General features: G+C 44.8%; 1 protein-coding gene and 1 long non-coding RNA gene across 7 annotated transcripts in view; both read left to right on the top strand.

The window, feature by feature from the left end:
• Positions 1–20,056, top strand: part of GRIA1 (glutamate ionotropic receptor AMPA type subunit 1) — a 436,679-nt gene that overhangs the window by 61,727 nt on the left and 354,896 nt on the right. The gene's annotated exons all lie outside the window — the stretch shown is intronic.
• On the top strand, positions 1,329–15,394 carry LOC143832291 (uncharacterized). Its single transcript, XR_013229188.1, has 3 exons — positions 1,329–1,366; positions 13,487–13,532; positions 13,624–15,394. It is a non-coding gene; the product is annotated as an uncharacterized LOC143832291 (long non-coding RNA).

Raw genomic sequence — 20,056 nt, 5'->3', positions numbered from 1 at the left:
CAAACATTTATCATTTCTGCAAGACCAAACCCAGCTGTGGACATGAGCAGTTGGAGAGCCTTCTGACAATCAGCATTTGCATTATCCTTAGCCAATTTGAGCAGCAGTTCTGCAGAAGCCTCAGGATTATCAATTTGTCTCTGAATCGCTTCCTGGAGTCTATTGACAAAATCTACGTAAGGCTCAGTGGGTCCTTGCCTGATAGTGGCAAAGTTCTTTGCAGGCTTGAGAAATTCCTTATAAGCACATTGTGAACTAATGTTTAAAGTTGTCTCTGGGACAAGAGCCTGTTGTTGCAGAATAGTATAACCACCTTCCCCAAAGAGTTCATCCCCTGTCATGCCAGCACAAGCTTGGGCATGAGCTATTTGTTTAAATTCACTTTCCCAAACTACAAATTGTGCAGGAGAAAGCAGCATTCTCATCAGTTGCTTCTAGTCTAGTGTTAACATAACATATCCATTCCCAATAGCTTCAATCATGCCTTTAACATAAGAACTGCATCAGTCACTGCTTTACACAGTTCCCCAATTACTGAATAGGGCAAGGCAGAATAATTAACAACTTGCTGTCCCTCTGCATTTTGACCATAGGACAGACTACTACAAGCTCAGCCAGTTCTTCTGCTGAAATATCAGAGCTGGACTTAGCCTGCTCCACCATGCGCTAAAAGGCACTTTTACATGGCATGGGAGGAGGGTCAGGATCAGGATCCAGTGGAGTTGATGTTACTGGCAGTCCAGGAGCAGAAGGAACAACTATAGAAGGAGACTGATAAGAAGGAGGAGATGATAGAGGCTCATAGAGTGTTACTGGAGGGCTGACACACAAGGGATGGATCACGGTGTCTCAACACTAATGCACAGAGTATGGGAAACAAGCAGGAGGAACTAGTAGTCCTAATAGAGGAAGGGGGCTATGACCTAATAGATATCACAGAAACTTGGTGGGATAATACTTACAATTGGAATACTAGAATCGAGGGGTACAATCTATTCAAAAGGCATAGACAAGAAAAGAAGGGGGGAGGTGTAGCAATATATATATACTCGTGTATAAGCCTAGTTTTTCAACAACTTTTCACATTGAAAAAGCCCTCCTCAGCTTATACGCAGGTATATACGGTAATTGAAATAAAAGTTTGCTCCAGCCAATCGTTGCATTGCCTTTTGCAAATGTGTACTGCAAGAAGAGCTTGCTCTGGCAGCTTGTAGCACATCAATGATTTGACTGAGGGACTCTGATCTTTTTTCTTTTGTCTTTAGAGGCAAAAGGAATGGCAATGCTGGATGGGAGAACCTGTGATGATGGAGCATTTCCCACCCTTGGCTTATATGAGAATCAATAAGTTTGCCTAGATTTTATGGTAAATTAGGTACCTCGGCTTATATGCGGGTTGGCTTATATGTGCATATATATAGTATATTAAGAATCTTTAGACTTGTGAAGAAATACCGGTACCTGAGCATGAAGTTCAGTTGAGTGTATTTGGATAAATGTAAAAGGAGTAGGAAATGTGAGTGGTATTATTGTGGGGGTCTGGTATAGACCACCAAGCCAGTCAGAGGGCTTGACTACTAGACCAAATTACACAATTTTTAATCATTTATTTTTATTGTATATAAAGTGCTTACAGAAAGATGAAAAGAAAAAGATACAACCAGCTGGCAAAATAATTGTTGATACATGTAAGAGTATAGTCTGTTATTATCTTTAAAAGAGCATATTCCATTCCCATTGCATATTAGTCCTAACCTAAAAGTTACTGTTGTCTTTCTTAGCCAAGTAATTGTTAATACATATTAGAATACAATCTATTATTATCCCAAATAATATATAGTCAGTTCCCATTGTATGTTGGCCCTAACCTAAAAGTTGCTGCTGTCTTTCCTAATACCCATTATGCACGGGGGGAATAACGCACATTCGGGTGGAATGGCGGCAACTAAAATCACGGATAACGCATGGTGCTGGCTGCAACCGGCTACAGCTTTGGTGTACTCTGGGTTTTGCCGCCGTCGCACCCCGTCCCGTGCATAACCGGTATGCGTCGCGTCTTCCCCCTCTGCGTTTTCAATGTGACCTGAAATCGCTATTTCGGTGGCCATGCATAATGGGCCTATGAGAGACCAGGTAATTGCTCCACTGTTCGTCACATTCTTCAGGTGGTCGCAAAAGATGGAATTGTGCTCTTTTCCATGATGTATCTACTGGCAGGTCTTGAAGTATTTGTGCTTCTTGATCCACCGAGCTCAGCAGCATCGCCTGAAGCTTTTTGAATAGAATATTTCTTGCAGGCTTGCTGTCAGGGCCCACAAAGATGTCTCTTGATTGCTTCTTGCGTGCAGTCGCCTTTGAATAGACTCTGTATATTTTGTCAATCCGAATCTCTTCCTCCTCTAAATAGTCTTCCAGGCTTTCGGTGATTTCCTTCCTTAGGTCTGTTTTCCCAATTCTTCCAAGACGCCTTTGATTTTTACGTTCCTAGCTTTAGATTCTACTTCCAGGGTTTCGGATTTATCTTCTGCCACTCTCTCCCACTCCTGTTGATTAACTTCCAGACATTGGATTCTCATTTGGTGTGTTGCCAGCTGAGTTGTGTTTTCATCAGCTATTTTTTTTCAAAACGTCGATTCTGTCTGAGAGCTCTTTCTTGGTGTCTTGGATTTCCTTTTCAACTTTTTTGACTACTTTCAGTATCCCTGAGTTACCTTCGCATAACAAGCAAAAAAACTGTGCCTTAGTTAGTTTTTCCATAGCTCTAAACAGTCACAGATTACAGGCAGGAGGTCTCGAGAGGTCTCACGAGAGTTCGGGTGATCAGAAATTATCAGTTTGTCAATTTCCGTACTGTCAGCATCCCCCGCTGAGCTCTCTTTAACAAATCTTTAAACTCTTTCTTTTGTTTGTTTTAATGAGTGTATTTATCTGGCTTGCCTCCCATCCGAAGAAAGGATTCCCTTGTAAATTGGTTAGGGGGGAAGGAGGGGGGCTGATACCTGGCTTTAAAGAATAGGAAAGCAGAGAGAAAACTCACAGTCTTTGTGTTGATGTTATCAGACTTCAGCTCTTGTCAATCTGCAGAAGAATGCATGATTTTATGCAGCTGGTCGCTTCAAGCTTAGAAAATTATTTACGACAAGGACGCCATCATGGCCCCGAGCACAGACAGAGGAGATCTGGAGAACTCAGTCTCTGTGGATCTGTAGGACCCTAAGGATGCCGTTCCCAGTTCCTGGGCGACTAACAAGCGAGATTTGCGCATCCCGCTCAGGTGCATCTGCTCCCGGCCCTCTGCTTGGCTCGAGAGCTCGTCACGGAACGGGCTAGCACAACGCCATCTTCAGTCATCTCCAAATTACACAATTTTCAAAAAGGGGGGAAACAGTGGTCATACGTGACTTCAATTACCCAGATAGCTGCTGGAGGACCAACTCTGCCAAAAATAAAAATTCCTTTAAATTCTTAACTTGTCTTGCTGACAGTTTTATTTTCCAGAAACTAGATGGGGGAACCAGGGGGCCTGCTATTTCAGACTTGAATTTCATCAATAGGGAAGAATTGGTAGATGAGGTGGAAGTAGTGGGCACACTTGGCAGTAGTGACCATGTGCTTTTGGAATTTTCAGTTTTGGGAAAGAGAAAACCTTTATGTAGTCATACATATAGACTGGACTTCAGGAAAGCCGATATTAACAGACTTAAAGGTATGTTGGCTAGAGCCCAGTAGTCAGAAAGAGATGGGAGACCAAGAGGGCTGGAAGTTTCTTAAAAGTGAAATACTGAAGGCTCAATCACAAACAATTCCCTTGAGCAGAAAAGATGGAAGGAGCCTAAGGAAGCCAAGGTGGCTCCGCAAATGTTTCCCCCATCTTCAAGAAAGGGAAAAAGGAGGATCCGGGTAACTATCAACCCATCAGCTTGACATCTGTCGCTGGCAAAATCAAACACTCGGTCCTTGAGCTGCTGGAACTGAGAGCTGTGATTTCTAAGACTTAGCATGGGTTTCATAAGAACAAGTCATGTCTGACCAACATTATCTTTTTTTTGAGAAAGTGACTGCCTTGCTGGATCAGGGGGATGCCATGGACATAGTTTATCTGGATTTCAGTAAAGCTTTTGATAAGGTTCCACATGATATTCTTGTTGGTAAAATGCGGTATGGATCCTAATTCTGTCAGGTGGATCAATTACTGGTTGACAGACCATACCCAAAGGTTACTTCTTAATGGTTCAGCATCCTCTTGGAATAGAGTGACAAATGGAGTTCCTAAGGGATCTGTCCTGGGGCCTGTGTTGTTCAACATATTTATAAATGATTTGGATTAGGGATTACAGGGGATACTTATTAAATTTGCAGGTGATACTAAACTGGGAGGGGCAGCAAACACAACCAAAGACAGAATCAGAATACAGGATAACCTTGATAGGCTCAATGCTAAACTGAATAAAATGAAGTTCAACAGGGATAAATGTAAAGTTCTGCATTTAGGTAGGAAAACCCAAATTCACCAATATAGAATGAGGGAGACTTGTCTTGGCAGTAGCATGTGCGAAAAGGAGCTAGGGGTCTTAGTAGACCATACATTGAACATCAGCAGTGTCACTCAGTGGCTAAAAAGGCAAGTGGGATTTTGAGCTGTATCAAACGGAGTATCGTGTCCAGATCAAGGGAGGTGATGGTACCGCTTTACTCTTATCTGGTTCAGACTCACTCGGAGTAGTGTGTTCAGTTTTGGGCAACCCAGTTGAAGAGAGATGTAGACAACCTAGAGTGTGTCCAGGGGATGGCAATGAAGATGGTGAGGGGTTTGGAGACCAAGACATATGAAGAAAGTTTGGGGGAGCTTGGTCTGTTTAGCCTGCAGAGGAGATGACTAAGAGGGGATTTGATAGCCATGTTCCAGTGTTTAAAAGGCTGCCATATCGCGGAGAGAGCAGAGTTGTTCTCTCTTGCCCCGGAGGGATGGACCAGAACCAATGGGATAAAATTAATTCAAAAGAAATTCCATCTAAACATCAGGAATAAGTTCCTGACCGTTAGAGTGGTTTCTCAGTGGAACAAGCTTCCTCAGGTGGCAGTGGGTTCTCCATCTTTGGAAATTTTAAAACAGAGGTTAGATAGCCATCTGACAGAGAGGCTGATTTTGTGAAAGATCAAGGGGGTGGCAGGTTACAGTGGATGAGTGATAGGGATGTGAGTGTCCTGCATAGTGCAGGGGGTTGGACTAGATGACACAGGAGGTCCCTTCCAACTCTATCATTCTATGATTCTAGAAAATGTTCAGTTTCAAGAGAAGTTAAGATGCCTCAGAACTTCAGTGATTGCCAATATGTGTGTGTGTGTGTTGATTAAGATAGTACACAGAATAATGAGAAAGGATTGGGGAGGTTGGTTCTATAAAGGAGGAGATATTCTCCACCATCCTTGTCTGTGCTGTTTCAACCTTCCTGGCTTCTAGCAAATAAAATTGAAACGAGCACAGGAGATAATCTGTGCCAGGATAGTTACAATTTATTGCCATTGCAGCTTCCATAATCCTCTTTAAACAGGTGGTCAGTTCTAAAACTCTTAAATTTATTTTACAAGTTATGCCTACCCTACCACAAACAGACAAATCCTTTTAATAGTATTGATGTGGGTCACTGTGTGCATGTTGAACTATACTTGTAGATTCAAATACAAATTAAAAGAATGTGCATTCCACTAAAGGTAATGTAGTACTAACAAGTATGCCCACTTGGATGTGCATTCTGATATATTTTTAACTATTTTCTTCCTGAATGTCAAGTCTGTGCAAGAACGTCTACACACCACTCCCTGGGACAAGATAAATGTGAAAGCATTAGACATACAGAAACTTCATAATTCTTCTCCACATTCACAGAAATATATCCTAGGTGGAAATTAAACTAGACCATTTCTATTGGATCCCTGTATATATACTTAATTTTTTGTATATCATTTCACCTATAAATAGATTCCATATGATCCATTAGAAGGTTGTTTAAGAATGTAAAACACTGAAATGACTTTTGTGTCGTAGATGACAAGAGATATTGGTGACCCTGATTGGGCATAAAAGTTAGAATATAAATTTTGTAAATAAATAAAATTAATTTCTGCCATACAACCAAACCAATGGGGTGTTCAGGTACATTTGTGTAGAATTTTCAAATATAAGGTCCATTCTGCACAACCGCCTATGTAGCCAAATGTAAGCGCTATTGTACAGCGCTAGAATTAATCGCAGGTCTTGATAATGCACACAGCCATTCCTATTGCAAAAAGGGATCTCCCACCATTGTTGTTTTTGTTACCCACAAGTTTCTGGTCTCGCCAGAATTGCAACAAAGGAGGCAATATTTTTCCATGCTCCTTCCCGCCCATGGCCGTCAATCAAACAGAATAGCCAATGAAATATTGTGTTTGTGCTCCCAAAAAGCCCCTTTCCCTTTAAAAACTGTGTTTTTTTTTAAACCTGAAAACACAAGTAGCAATGAATATTTGTTCATTCGATGTCTCAAGACCTTTTTTGCTGAAGTAGGAGTTAGCGCTTAATTGTTTACACGCTCTTCAAGTAACCCCCTCCCCATGGATGCAATTTCTGGCCGAAATTATGGGCAGTGTTGAACAGGGGGCTGTATTGTACTTGGGAACTTTAAAGACAATTGCAGAAGGGAGCTTTGTTTTACTGTTAAGCACTCCTGAATTGCTTGTGGAGGAGCTTCAGCCGGAGAAGTTTCGCTTATTCGTTGCTTTAGCTGGTTTAAAGGGGGGGAAATGGCGATCGCGTCTCCGGAAGCTTGGGGGCAAGAGCTAGGGAGTGATATTCTTTCTACCGCTATTCTGAGAATGCACATAGAATCATAGAATCATAGAATCATAGAATCATAGAGTTGGAAGGGGCCATACAGGCCATCTAGTCCAACCCCCTGCTCAACGCAGGATTAGCCCTAAGCATCCTAAAGCATCCAAGAAAATTGTGTATCCAACCTTTGCTTGAAGACTTCCAGTGAGGGGGAGCTCACCACCTCCTTAGGCAGCCTATTCCACTGCTGAACTACTCTGACTGTGAAAAACGTTTTCCTGATATCTAGCCTATATCGTTGTACTTGAAGTTTAAACCCATTACTGCGTGTCCTCTCCTCTGCAGCCAGCAGAAACAGCATCCTGCCCTCCTCCAAGTGACAACCTTTCAAATACTTAAAGAGGGCTATCATGTCCCCTCTCAACCTCCTTTTCTCCAGGCTGAACATTCCCAAGTCCCTCAACCTATCTTCATAGGGCTTGGTCCCTTGGCCCCAGATCATCTTCGTCGCTCTCCTCTATACCCTTTCAATTTTCTCTATGTCCTTCTTGAAGTGAGGCCTCCAGAATTGCACACAGTACTCCAGGTGTGGTCTGACCAGTGCCGTATACAATGGGACTATGACATCTTGTGATTTTGATGTGATGCCTCTGTTGATACAGCCCAAAATGGCATTTGCCTTTTTTACCGCTGCATCACACTGCCTGCTCATGTTTAGTTTACAATCCACAAGTACCCCAAGGTCTCGTTCACACACAGTGCTACCTAGAAGCGTATCCCCCATCCAGTAGGCATGCTTTTCATTTTTCTGACCCAGATGCAGAACTTTACACTTATCTTTATTAAATTGCATCTTGTTCTCATTTGCCCATTTTTCCATTGTGTTCAGATCTCGTTGAACTCTGTCTCTATCTTCCGGAGTATTTGCCAGTCCTCCCAATTTGGTGTCATCTGCAAACTTGATGAGTAGTCCCTCCACCCCCTCATCTAGATCATTAATAAATATGTTAAAAAGTACCGGGCCGAGCACCGAGCCCCTTAGGTACCCCGCTACTCACCTCTCTCCAGTCTGATGAAACATGTTTTTTTCCGGATGTGTTATAGGTTGTTCTCAGGAGTGACATGGATTTTTAGGGGGAATCAACTTTTGACGATTCCCCGAAAAGCACTACATCAAAGCGCTTTTTGCAGGAGTGTTGCAGATTGTGTACTATGTTGTGCATAACATTAAAAAATAGCATTACACAATGGTAAGACTGTGTTCTGCACATTAATGTTGTGCAGAATGGACCTAAGTATTCACATTATCTTGCAGGTGGATCTTGAGAGCTGTCCAGAGATTGCCAAAAGTGCCGCGCATGTGCGATTTTGGCCGCGCATGGTGCATGTGCGCATGCGCGGCCTGGCCGCGCATGCGCAGTGCACGGCGTGGCCCTGATTCCCTCTCCCAGCTCTCCCGCAGTAAGAAGCTTCCCGGGCCGCAAGCTTGTAAAAGAATAAACCCAGTGGCTCGTCCCTGTATATTTGGATGTATAACACAGTGCAATTGTGATTAGATTCTGACTCCTTTTATCATCACTGTGGTTTAAACAAAGATCATGGCATCCGGTCCGCTCAATTCATGGCAAATAGATGGGGAAGAAATGGAGATAGTGACAGATTTTATTTTCCTGGGCTCCAAGATCACTGCAGATGGGGACTGCAGCAAAGAAATTAAAAGTCGCTTGCTCCTGGGGAGGAAAGCTATGGCAAATCTAGACAGCATCCTTAAAAGCAGAGACATCACCCTGCCAACAAAAGTGCGTTTAGTCAAGGCTATGGTATTCCCAGTTGCAATGTATGGCTGTGAAAGTTGGACCATAAGGAAGGCCGAGCATCAAAGAATTGAGGCTTTTGAACTCTGGTGCTGGAGAAGACTCTTGCGAGTCCCTTGGACTGCAAGGCGAACAAACCGGTCAGTCCTAGAGGAGATGAGCCCTGACTGCTCTTTAGAAGGCCAGATCCTGAAGATGAAACTCAAATACTTTGGCCACCTCATGAGAAGGAAGGACTCCCTGGAGAAGAACCTAATGCTGGGAGCGATTGAGGGCAAAAGAAGAACGGGGCAACAGAGAATGAGGTCGCTGGCTAGAGTCACTGAAGCAGTCGGTGCAAACTTAAATGGACTCCGGGGAATGGTAGAGGACAGGAAGGCCTGGAGGATCATTGTCCATGGGGTCGCGATGGGTCGGACACGACTTCGCACATAACAACAAAAATGGTTTAATTTTATCCCGTGTTACATTTTTACTTATAACAATATTACGAAAATTTCTTCAAGAGCCAGATAACTAGGGAAATGGAGGCTGGTCCACAGGATCACCATGGCCACATGCTCATGATTAGATGAACCTCTCAAATGTGTTACAGCTTTCAAAATCATAATCACAGCTTACTTTTAAAATAAATAGCATTGCACCTGCACACAGAAAATGAGATTCAAAACTCACTAAGTGGGCTAATCTAGGTCTTTATTATTTCTTTATTTGTACCAGTGGGGACACAAGGCGGCTTACAACCTTATTCCCTTCTCCATTTTAACAATAACCATGAATAATAGGTTGGGCTGCGGGCATGTGACTATCCCGAGTTCACCCAGCAAACTTGCATGGTATGGCAGGTATTCTGTAGGTAGAGTTTAAATATCCAAGAGTAGTTGAGCACCAAGCTGCTTAAAAGAATAAAATAGTTTTATTAAGAAGAGACACAAACTTTGTATAGAAAGACCTAGTAAAGGTAAAGGCAAAGATATTCCCTGTTCAAGCACCAAGTCATGTCTGACCCTTGGGGTGACGCCCTCTAGCGTTTTCATGGCAGACTCAATACAGGGTGGTTTGCCAGTGCCTTCCCCAGTCATTACCGTTTACCTCCCAGCAAGCTGGGCACTCATTTTACCGGCCTTGGAAGGATGGAAGGCTGAGTCAACCTTGAGCCGGCTGCTGGGATCGAACTCCCATCCTCATGGGCAGACAGCTTCAGACAGCATTTCTGCCACTTACCACTCTGCACCACAAGAGGCTCATAGAAAGACCTAACTCACTGTCTAACTGCTGTTCTGTACTCATTCTGTCTGTCCTGGAAGCCAACAGGGCAGAAGTGTGCTCAAAGGAGTAGGAATTCTCCAAATGTGCCAATCAGGATGCTGGAAGGAAATTATTTGGAAAAAAATAGAAAGATCATATTCTTACTGTGCTAAGTACACATCTCCTGCAATGCTCTCTATAAACTACTGTTCATATCCTTTTGAATCATGCACATTGCAGATCATGCATATTCTAACGATTTCAAACCTTCTTCTAGCACTCCACCACTACATAAGACTGGCTTTCAACAAGAGATGCGCCCAAACTTTTCAAAACTTGCCACTCCTCCTTTAATTTGGGTTACCCTATCAATGGATAGCCCTTGCAGGTTACCAGCATTTAGGTAAACCCACTCTGATTTAAATATGTAGTATTTTTGCTATGTGCCACCTTTCCCTGTGTGACCACACATTGTGTTGTTATCACTCTGAAACCCACACTGTGCTGCCATTATGCAATTTTTTAAGGGTGTAACTTCTACAAAAAGATACTATTAATGCAGCGGGAGAATTAATTTTAATTCAACTCTAAGACCCCTATGTGTTTTACATGTGTTTCTTCATAAGGATTTGGTTTTAAGAGAACTCTGTTGCTATAGGGACTGTCCACACAATGATATTCTACAAATGATATTCTACAAAGCATACATAAAATACATAGAGATCTTGGAGAAGAATTAAATTTAATTCTCCCAGTGCACCAATTTTGCTCTGTATTTAGTGCAGCTCTCAATTAGGGTTGTGCACAACAGTCCCAATCCAGACTGCTTCAGCTGAAGCTGCCTCAGATTGCTTCAGCCTTGGCAGAAATGGCCAAATAGCGCCATTTATTTATTTATTTTATTTATTTATTATATTTATATACAGCCCTCCCCGGGGGTTCAGGGTGGTTTACATAATAACACAAGAACAATACATGGAACAATCTTATAAAATATTTGGGTAACGGTGCAATAATAACTGATAATTGTAAACATATAACATTATAATTGTATAACCAATAAACAATACAACGTTGCAACATACAAACAGGTCCAGAGTGTATAGGTTGTGTTCTGAGGGGGGGTGGAGAGCAGGGGCCCTTTGGTCGCTGTTGGTTATATATATCTGGTCTCAACCAAATGCCTGGCGGAAATGCTCCTCCTTACAGGCCCTGCAGAACTGTTTAAGCTCCATCAGGGCCCTGATTTTCTCCGGGAGCTCGTTCCACCAGGTGGGGGCCAGAACAGGGAATACTTTGGCCCTGGTTGAGACCAGGTGGACTTCTTTAGGGCCAGGGACCTTTAGCTGGTTGGTAGCAGTGGAGCGCAGGGCTCTTTTGGGGGCGTAGGCAGGGAGGCGATCCCTCAGGTACACTGGGCCCTGACCGCGTATGGACTTGAAGGTAATTACCAGAACCTTTAGTCTGATCCGGAATTCAACTGGCAACCACTGCAGTTGATGGAGAATGGGCCGGATGTGGGACCTCCACGGTGTTGCTGTGAGGATCCTGGCTGCTGCATTTTGAACCAGCTGTAGCTTCCGGGTCAAGACTAAGGGCAGGCCTGCATAGAGCGAGTTACAAAAGTCCAGTCTAGAGGTGACCGTCGCATGGATCACTGTGGCTAGGTGTTTCGGGGCCAGGTAGGGTGCTAGTAGCTTGGCTTGGCGGAGGTGGTAGAATGCCAGCCGCACTGTGATCTGGGCTTCCATTGTGAGGGAAGTGTCTGGAATCACGTGTAGGTTCCTGGCAGAGTGAGCCATAGAGAGCTGTTACCATCCAGGGCAGGCAGGCGCGCTTCCTCACATGGGCCCTTCCTATCCAGCCACAGAACCTCCGTCTTTGAAGGATTGAGCTTCAGACGACTCTGCTTGAGCCATCTCGTCACTGCTTCTAGGCAGCTGGCTAATGCTTCTGGGGGAGAGTCAGGGCGGCCATCCATCAGGAGGAGGAGCTGGGTGTCATCTGCATATTGATGGCAACCCAGTCCAAACATCCGTACCAGTTGTGCAAGAGGGCGCATAAAGATGTTGAATAGGATAGGAGAGAGGACCGCTCCCTGTGGGACTCCACAAGTAAGTTGTCGGCGGTCTGATGTTCTTTCTCCTATTGCTACCCTCTGTCCATGATCCCGGAGGAAGGAGATCAGCCATTGAAGCACTGTCCCTCGTATTCCATTGACTTTCATCGGAATTTCTACTTTCCCACCTTTCCTGGGGCCTGGGGGTGGGGGTGGTTTAAGTTACACCCATCAAATTATCAGGGTAGCTCCAGGAGATTTTTCCCTGACTCCCCTTCAGTTTTCAAAAATATAGGACATAGGGGTCACATCATAGGGGCTCCAAAAGAGCGGTATGGATCCTAATTCTGTCAAGTGGATCGATAACTGGTTGACAGATCATACCCAAAGGGTACTTGTTAATGGTTCAGCATCCTCTTGGAGAAGAGTGACAAGTGGAGTGCCCCAGGGTTATGTCCTGGGGCCTGTGTTGTTCAACATATTTATAAATGATTTGGATGAGAGATTAGAGGGGATACTTACTAAATTTGCAGACAATACTAAACTGGGAGGGGTAGCAAACACAACTGAAGACAGCAACAGAATACAGGATGATCTTGATAGGCTCGAGAATTGGGCTAAACTGAATAAAATGAAGTTCAATAGGCACAAATGTAAAGTTCTGCATTTAGGTAGGAAAATGCAAATACACCAATACAGGATGGGGGAGACTTGTCTTAGCAGCGAGTACTTGGCTGGATGAAGGGAATGCTGTGGACATAGTTTATCTGGATGTCAGTAAAGCTTTTGATAAGGTTCCACATGATATTCTTATTGACAAGTTGGTAAAATGCAGTATGGATCCTTATTCTGTCAGGTAGATCAATAACTGGTTGACAGATCGTACCCAAAGGGGACGTTAATGGTTCAGCATCCTCTTGGAGAAGAGTGGGAGGAGTAACAAACACAACAGAAGACAGCAACAAAATACAGGATGATCCTGATAGGCTCGAGAAGTGGGCTAAACTGGATAAAATGAAGTTCAATAGGGACAAATGTAAAGTTCTGCATTTAGGTAGTAAAAACCCAATACACCAGTATAGGATGGGGGAGACTGGTCTTGGCAGTAGCATGTGTGAAAAGGATCTAGGAGTCTAGTAGACCATACATTGAACATGAGTCAGCAGTGTGAATCAGTGGCTAAAAAGGCAAATGGGATTTTGGGCTGTATCAAACGGAGTATCGTGTCCAGATCACAGGAGGTGATGGTACCACTTTGCTCTGGTTCGGCCTCACTTGGAGGACTGTGTTCAGTTTTGGGCACCCCAATTGAAAAGGGATGTTGACAAACATTGAACATGAGTCAGTAGTGTGACTTAGTGGCTAAAAAGGCAAATGGGATTTTGGTCTGTATTAAATGGAGTATTGTGTCCAGATCACAGGAGGTGATGGTACTGCTTTACTCTGCTCTGGTTCGTAAGTTGGTAAGATGACTTTTCAAGAGCTATATAATTTAAATAATCTTAAATATGTTTTCTAGTTGGTAAACATTCTTTATATTATATTCTATTACAGGTTGAAATATTGAAAACTTCTAGGATAAGTTTGAAAAGTATAGGAGGTATGCTTCTTTTGCAAATTGGCTTTGTTAATTTATGTACCATGATGGAATTCATATTGATTGTAATTTTTCTGTGATTTTCTGCACATAGGAAAGAACCACCGATGAAAGGTCTACTTTGAAAATGGAACAAAATCTAGAGTCCGTTCTGGTTGTTTCATTTATCATTAAAATAGAGATTGTTTAAAAGATATTGCTAAGTTATTTTGATAGCCTGGGACAGGTTCTCACTTTTTCTGTTAGGCTATTAATTCAGAACCGCCTGTTTTTTCGTGTTGTAAAAGCATATTAAAGCATACTGTGAAAGATAGCAAGGAGGAAAAATGATGCTCCTACATATGTCCCAACACACTGACCCTGGTCTTTTACTCCACAAGGCGTATAGAGAAAAATGGGCGGAGATCAGGCTTTTAAATTTTTTCCTAATTTGCAGATAAACCTTTCCAAATTGTGGTACCAAAAAAAGACCTTTGTTTTCAAAAAAATCACTTCAGCTTTAGTACAGAGGCCATAATATATCTCTTGCTTTTTCTCTCAGCCTTGTGATAAAGTAGTCCCTTGTCTACAGCAAGTTCCTGATAGGAAATGTCAAATAACTGTTTTGTGGGTATATCACAAAAGGAAGGCTGCCATTTGACACAACACTTACTCCCTGCTTATTCCTATACATTGAATTATTATATCAGTGTTGATCTTTTTTTAAAAAAAAATCACTGGTTTAGAGTCAAATTCAATGTCAAATATTTTCAGCTCGCTTATCAAGGCAGCTTTTCCTCTGGCTTACTTCACTGTGAAGTAAGATAATTTGATTCCTGTCCTAGTGAAATAAATAACCTGTCTGTTAATAAGGGGGCCACTGTCTTTCTGATTAACTATATATGCAGCAGTGTAAGGACTGTAATGTGAGTCTGCAAAAGCCAAAAAAGATATTGTAAATCCTTTTTTGCAAATGCCAGTTTTGTGCTTTCTTCTGGCTGAATTTTGTGAGGCTTGGATTTGATGCTTAGGGTAGAAGGGGCATTATACCGACAATAGCTACAGCCAGGATGAGGCCAGCAGGTACAGAGAAATCATTCAATTGGTCACATGGATGACTGTCACATAAAAACCAACATAGCTTACCTTTATAGAGCATCCATCAAGAGCAGCATGGAGAAATGCTTTGTGGCAAGGAGTCAAACAGGGAGCTAATGCTTTAAAGAGTTTGGTGCTGTGTCTCTCCTACAGGCAGGTGATATACAGCAATGGGAGTAATTGACATAGAAACAAGGTGAAATTTAGACAGCAGCAAGGATGCTAATACATGTTCAGGTCCCAGCAGAGAGTTATAATGAAGGTGGAGTGATAGGCAGGAAGCGTCAGTTGGGATTTCATTTCATGGTAATGAGATTTGATATGTGGTATTCCTTCCATCTCAGCCTCAGGCCAGTATATGATGTACCAATAAACTTCAAGACTGACCTGAAACATCTCCTGCCCCAAGTTCTAACTGCCTCAGCCTCCAGCATGACCTAGCAGTGCCAGAGCATACTAAATAGATGTACAACATAAATTTATGGGTAGGTTTGGAGCAGCGGCTTCTAATCTGGTAAACCGGGTTTGATTCTTTGCTGTTCCTCCACATGCAGCCAACTGAGTGATCTTAGGCCAGTCACAGATCTTTTACTGTTCTCTAAGCTGCACCCACTTCACAGAGTGTCTGTGGTGAGGAGAGGAAGGGGAGGTGATTGTAAGCTACTTTTAGCAAAACGTGAAGTACAAAAGACAGCAGATGTACAAACTCTACCGGAGGATGCAGAGAAAGCAGAAAGGCTTAGGTAAAGGTAAAGGTATCCCCTGTGCAAGCACCGAGTCATGTCTGACCCTTGGGGTGACGCCCTCTAGCGTTTTCTTGGCAGACTCAATACGGGGTGGTTTGCCAGTGCCTTCCCCAGTCATTACCGTTTACCCCCCAGCAAGCTGGGTACTCATTTTACCGACCTCGGAAGGATGGAAGGCTGAGTCAACCTTGAGCCGGCTGCTGGGATTGAACTCCCAGCCTCATGGGCAAAGCTGTCAGACGGCTGCCTTACCACTCTGTGCCACAAGAGGCTCTAAGAAAGGCTTAGTGCCTTTTTTACATCTGTTTTTTCCCACAGGTCAAAGGGTTTAGACACATCTAGAGATGGCAGTAGTCAAGAGATAGTGTCTGGGTGGCAGGTTGACATGGACAGAGAGGTTGTCGAGAGACATTTAACTGCACTGGATGAGTTCAAATCCCCTGGGCTGGATGAAATGCACCCGAGAGTGCTCAAAGAACTTTCCGGAGAACTTGCACAACCCTTGTCCATCATCTTCGGGACCTCTTTAAGGACTGGAGATGTCCCGGAAGACTGGAAGAGAGCAATCGTTATTCTGATCTTCAAAAAAGGGAGGAAGCATGACCTGGAAAACTACAGACCAATCAATCTGACCTCAATTGTGGGGAAGATAATTGAGCAGATATTAAAGGGAGTGATCTGCAACCATCTGGAGGACAATTTGGTGATCCAGGGAAGTCAGCATGGATTTGTCTCCAACAGGTCATGTCAGACTAACCTGGTTTCCTTTTTTGACCAAGTAACAGGTATGCTGGATTGTGGAAATTTGGTTGATGTCGTTTACTTGGATTTTAGTAAAGTTTTTGATAAGGTTCCCCATGATGTTCTGATGGATAAATTGAAGAATTGCAATCTGGATTTTCAGATAGTTAGGTGGATAGGGAATTGGTTAGAGAACTGCACCCAAAGAATTGTTGTCAATGGTGTTTCATCAGACTGGAGGGAGGTGAGTAGCGGGGTACATCAGGGCTTGGTGCTCAGTCCAGTACTTTTTAACATATTTATTAATGATCTAGATGAGGGGGTGGAGGGACTAATCAAGTTTGCAGATGACACCAGATTGGGAGGACTGGCAAATACTCTGGAAGATAGATACAGAGTTCAACGAGATCTGAACACAATGGAAAAATGGGCAAATGAGAACAAGATGCAATTTAATAAAGATAATTGTAAAGTTCTACATCTGGGTCAGAAAAATGAAAAGCATGCCTACTGGATGGGGGATACGCTTCTAGGTAACACTGTGTGTAAACGAGACCTTGGGGTACTTGTGGATTGTAAAGTAAACATGAGGTCAGTGTGATGCAGCGGTAAAAAAAGCAAATGTCATTTTGGGCTGTATCAACAGGGGCATCACATCAAAATCACAAGATGTCATAGTCCCATTGTATACGGCACTGGTCAGACCACACCTGGAGTACTGTGTGCAGTACTGGTGGCCTCACTTTAAGATGTTCAGAGGACAGGTAGGGCGCTAATAGCTGAACCTGGTGAAGATGGAAAGATGCCTCGCTGGCTACCTTCTTGACCTGAGCCTCCATACAGCTGGGCATCATCCACATACTGATGACAACCCAAGCCGTATCTTCACACCAGCTGGGCCAGAGGGTGCATAAAGATGTTAAAGAAGATGGAGGAGAGAACCGAGCCCTGCAGGACTCCACATGGGAGCCAAACAGGTCTTGAAAGCTCCTCCCCCACCGCCACCCTCTGGGTCCGGTTTAGGAGAAAGGAGCGTATCCAGCACAAGGCTGTGCCCCGTCTCCCCGTCCCAGCGAGGCATCTAGCTAGTAAAACTAACATAGGTGAGCCATTCCAATCCAGTGGTGATGGAGGTCATCCATCAGGACGACCAGCACCGTCCCCACCCCATGGCCAGGACAGAAGCCAGACTGGTATAGATTGAGCGCTGAAGTTTCCTCCAGGAATGCCAGGAGCTGTTCCACTCCAACCCTTTGAACTACCTTACCCAGAAATGCCAGATGCAAGACTGGGCCATAGCTGGCCGGGTCCCATGGGTCCAGCGATGGTTTTTCAGGACAAACCACCGCCCCCTTAAACAGCTCCAGAAACTACCCCGATTGGAGGGAGCAGTTGACAATTTCCATGACCTGCTTTCCTATCAGAAGGCCCCCTCCTTTGAGGAGCCAAGACGGACAGGGATCAAGGGGGCAAATGGTAGCCCTCATCTTCTCTAGGAGCCTGTCCAATTTGGGTACAGAGAGCTGCCTGAAGCCATCAAATGTCACCTCCAAAGGTGGCCAACAGGACTCCAGTTCATTTACTGTATCAATTGTAGTGGGAAGTTCAAGGCAGAGCGACAAAACTTTACCTGCAAAATAGCTTGCTAATGCCTTACAACTAAGATCCAATTTCCTAATATTTTGGCACCCTTCCTCAACAGCGGTAAGAGACCAAATTATTACCCTAAATAATTGGGCTGGGCAAGAGCTTGTGGAAGGCAATTTCCGCGGCAAAAAAATCACATTTTGCCGCTTTCACTGCCATCTCATATGCCTTCATAAACGTGTGATAAGATGTTCTTGCAGCCTCATTCTGATTTTTCTGCCACGCTCACTCTAGTCGTCTCAGTTCCCTCTTCTTCTCCTGGAGCGCCCCAGTGAACGGCGGAGCCTGTTTGAATCGAGGGCAGAGAGGACATCTATGAGCAATTATGTTTATAGCAGTCCTCCACCATGGCCGCCAACGAGTTGCCAGGAAGCATTGGGTCTCGCAGAGCATTCCGGAATCCAATAGGATCCATAATTCTCCATGGGCGGACAAAAATACGTCTGCTGCCCAACTGGGGATGGGGTGGAATCTTGAGCTGGGCCAGCAGGGCGTAGTGGTCTGACCATGTAACAGCCAAAGCCGCATCCAGATCCACCTCTATCACTGCACTGAAAATCAGGTTGAGGGTATGGCTGGCTTGATGCATGGGCCCGGCAACAAATTGCGAAAGCCCCAGTGTCACCATGGCTGACACCAGGTCTGAGCCACAATCTGAGGGCTGCACATTCACATGGATATTGAAGTCCCAGAAGATTAATAGCTTCGGGAACTGCAATGCCCAGGCGGCTCCCACCTCCAGTAAGCTCAACAGGGCATCTGGCGGTGCATTGGGTGGACGGTATACCAGCTAGATGGTCAAGCTTTTGATTGAGTCCATGCTAATGCTGACACACTCAATTCCCCTCAATCTCTGGTACAGGAAGAGCCCTGTAGGAGAAAGCCTCCCGGACCAAGATGGCCACCTCCTCCCCTACTATGGGTTCGAGATTGGTGCATGACCGAGAATCCAGATAGGGCCAGTTATTTAAGGGCGACCGTTTCGCCCTCCCGCACCCAGGTCTTGGTCATGTAAGCAAGGTCAGCCCTAGACTCCGCAAAATACTACTGCAGAGTTGAGGCCTTGTTAATTGACCTTGCATTTCAGAGGACCAATGACGGATCCCCCCTAGCCTCCACCCTCACATGCCTAGGGATGGGACAGAGGTTAGAAGGGCAGTGAGTACAACCAACTCTGGCACTCCCTGCTCCTCTCTTGTCAAACTTCCTCCCCTGGCCATATCACCCCTGACCCATGATGGTTGCAATCCCGGTCCCCCTAAGGACCCCCCTAGGTGGAACCCTAGTACCATCCAAGCCTGAGCAGGGCATCAGAGAGGGAGAGAGCCCACTAACTAATCCTAACTAACCTCCACTCCCACCCAGTCTGACAAAAAAACCCTAACCCTCCCTTCTCTCACCCACCCAACCCTAACCCACACAATCTGCACTTACCGCTGGTGGGACTGCATGCAAGAAGAGGAACAATGACCCGATCCCACCTCAAGGGGATCTTGGGCCAGTCCCCCTCATCTACTCCAGTCCAACCTCCTATATCCTAGGACCCCCTCTCCTCACGCACCCCCTCGCATCCCCACCCTTCACTTCCCCGGTCCTATCCCAAGCAGCAACAGCTCTCAGCAATGAACACCCAAGGGGCTATTGAGACACAAAAAAACCCAGTCACCACTAGAGCATGCCAAGGGCCAGAAACAGAAAAATTCTGTCCTGTGATAGACCAGGTGTCCTAACACCCAGCCACTAGTAGGTGGTGCTGGCTCTTCTTCTCTGGCTCTCAGCGATCTTAAAGGTGCCAAACCTCTTCTTGTCTTCTCCATGGTGACTGGCACATCAGTGAGGCAGAATAACAAGCCTCTACGTGCCCCCCTGGTCCCCCAACTGAACAAGGCGGGTCCCACAGAGACTCCAGATGCAGCCCTCTCTAGACTCGCCACCTCAGTGAAATGCAGCAGAAGGAAGGCGGAATATGCCCCCTCAACAGCGCCAAGCTCCAAGGCCTCCTCCTGGCCACGTGCTATGTCTCGCTGCCACACTGACCACAGATCCAAGGGATCACACCCAGGGGGCCAGTTCTCATAGACTGAGCCTAGTCGCATTGGTGGATGGTCACCTCCAAGTCTGCCAAATCCACTGCCTCCTCGATGGTATGTCCAGTTGGTAGCTCGTCTTTGTTCCTCCTTCACTAGCCAGTGCTGGGGGGAAATGCCCCAGAAGGATCTGAGTTCCAAAATGCAGAGGAAGAGGTAAGAGGCACTGGAGGACGAGGGGGGGGGGATGAGGGCTACATGAACTTGTCAGCACCCTAGCAGAACCCCC

This window comes from Paroedura picta, chromosome 3 (genome assembly GCF_049243985.1).
Source record: "Paroedura picta isolate Pp20150507F chromosome 3, Ppicta_v3.0, whole genome shotgun sequence".
NCBI classification, from domain to species: domain Eukaryota; kingdom Metazoa; phylum Chordata; class Lepidosauria; order Squamata; family Gekkonidae; genus Paroedura; species Paroedura picta.
This window is presented reverse-complemented; position numbering and strand designations above follow the sequence as displayed.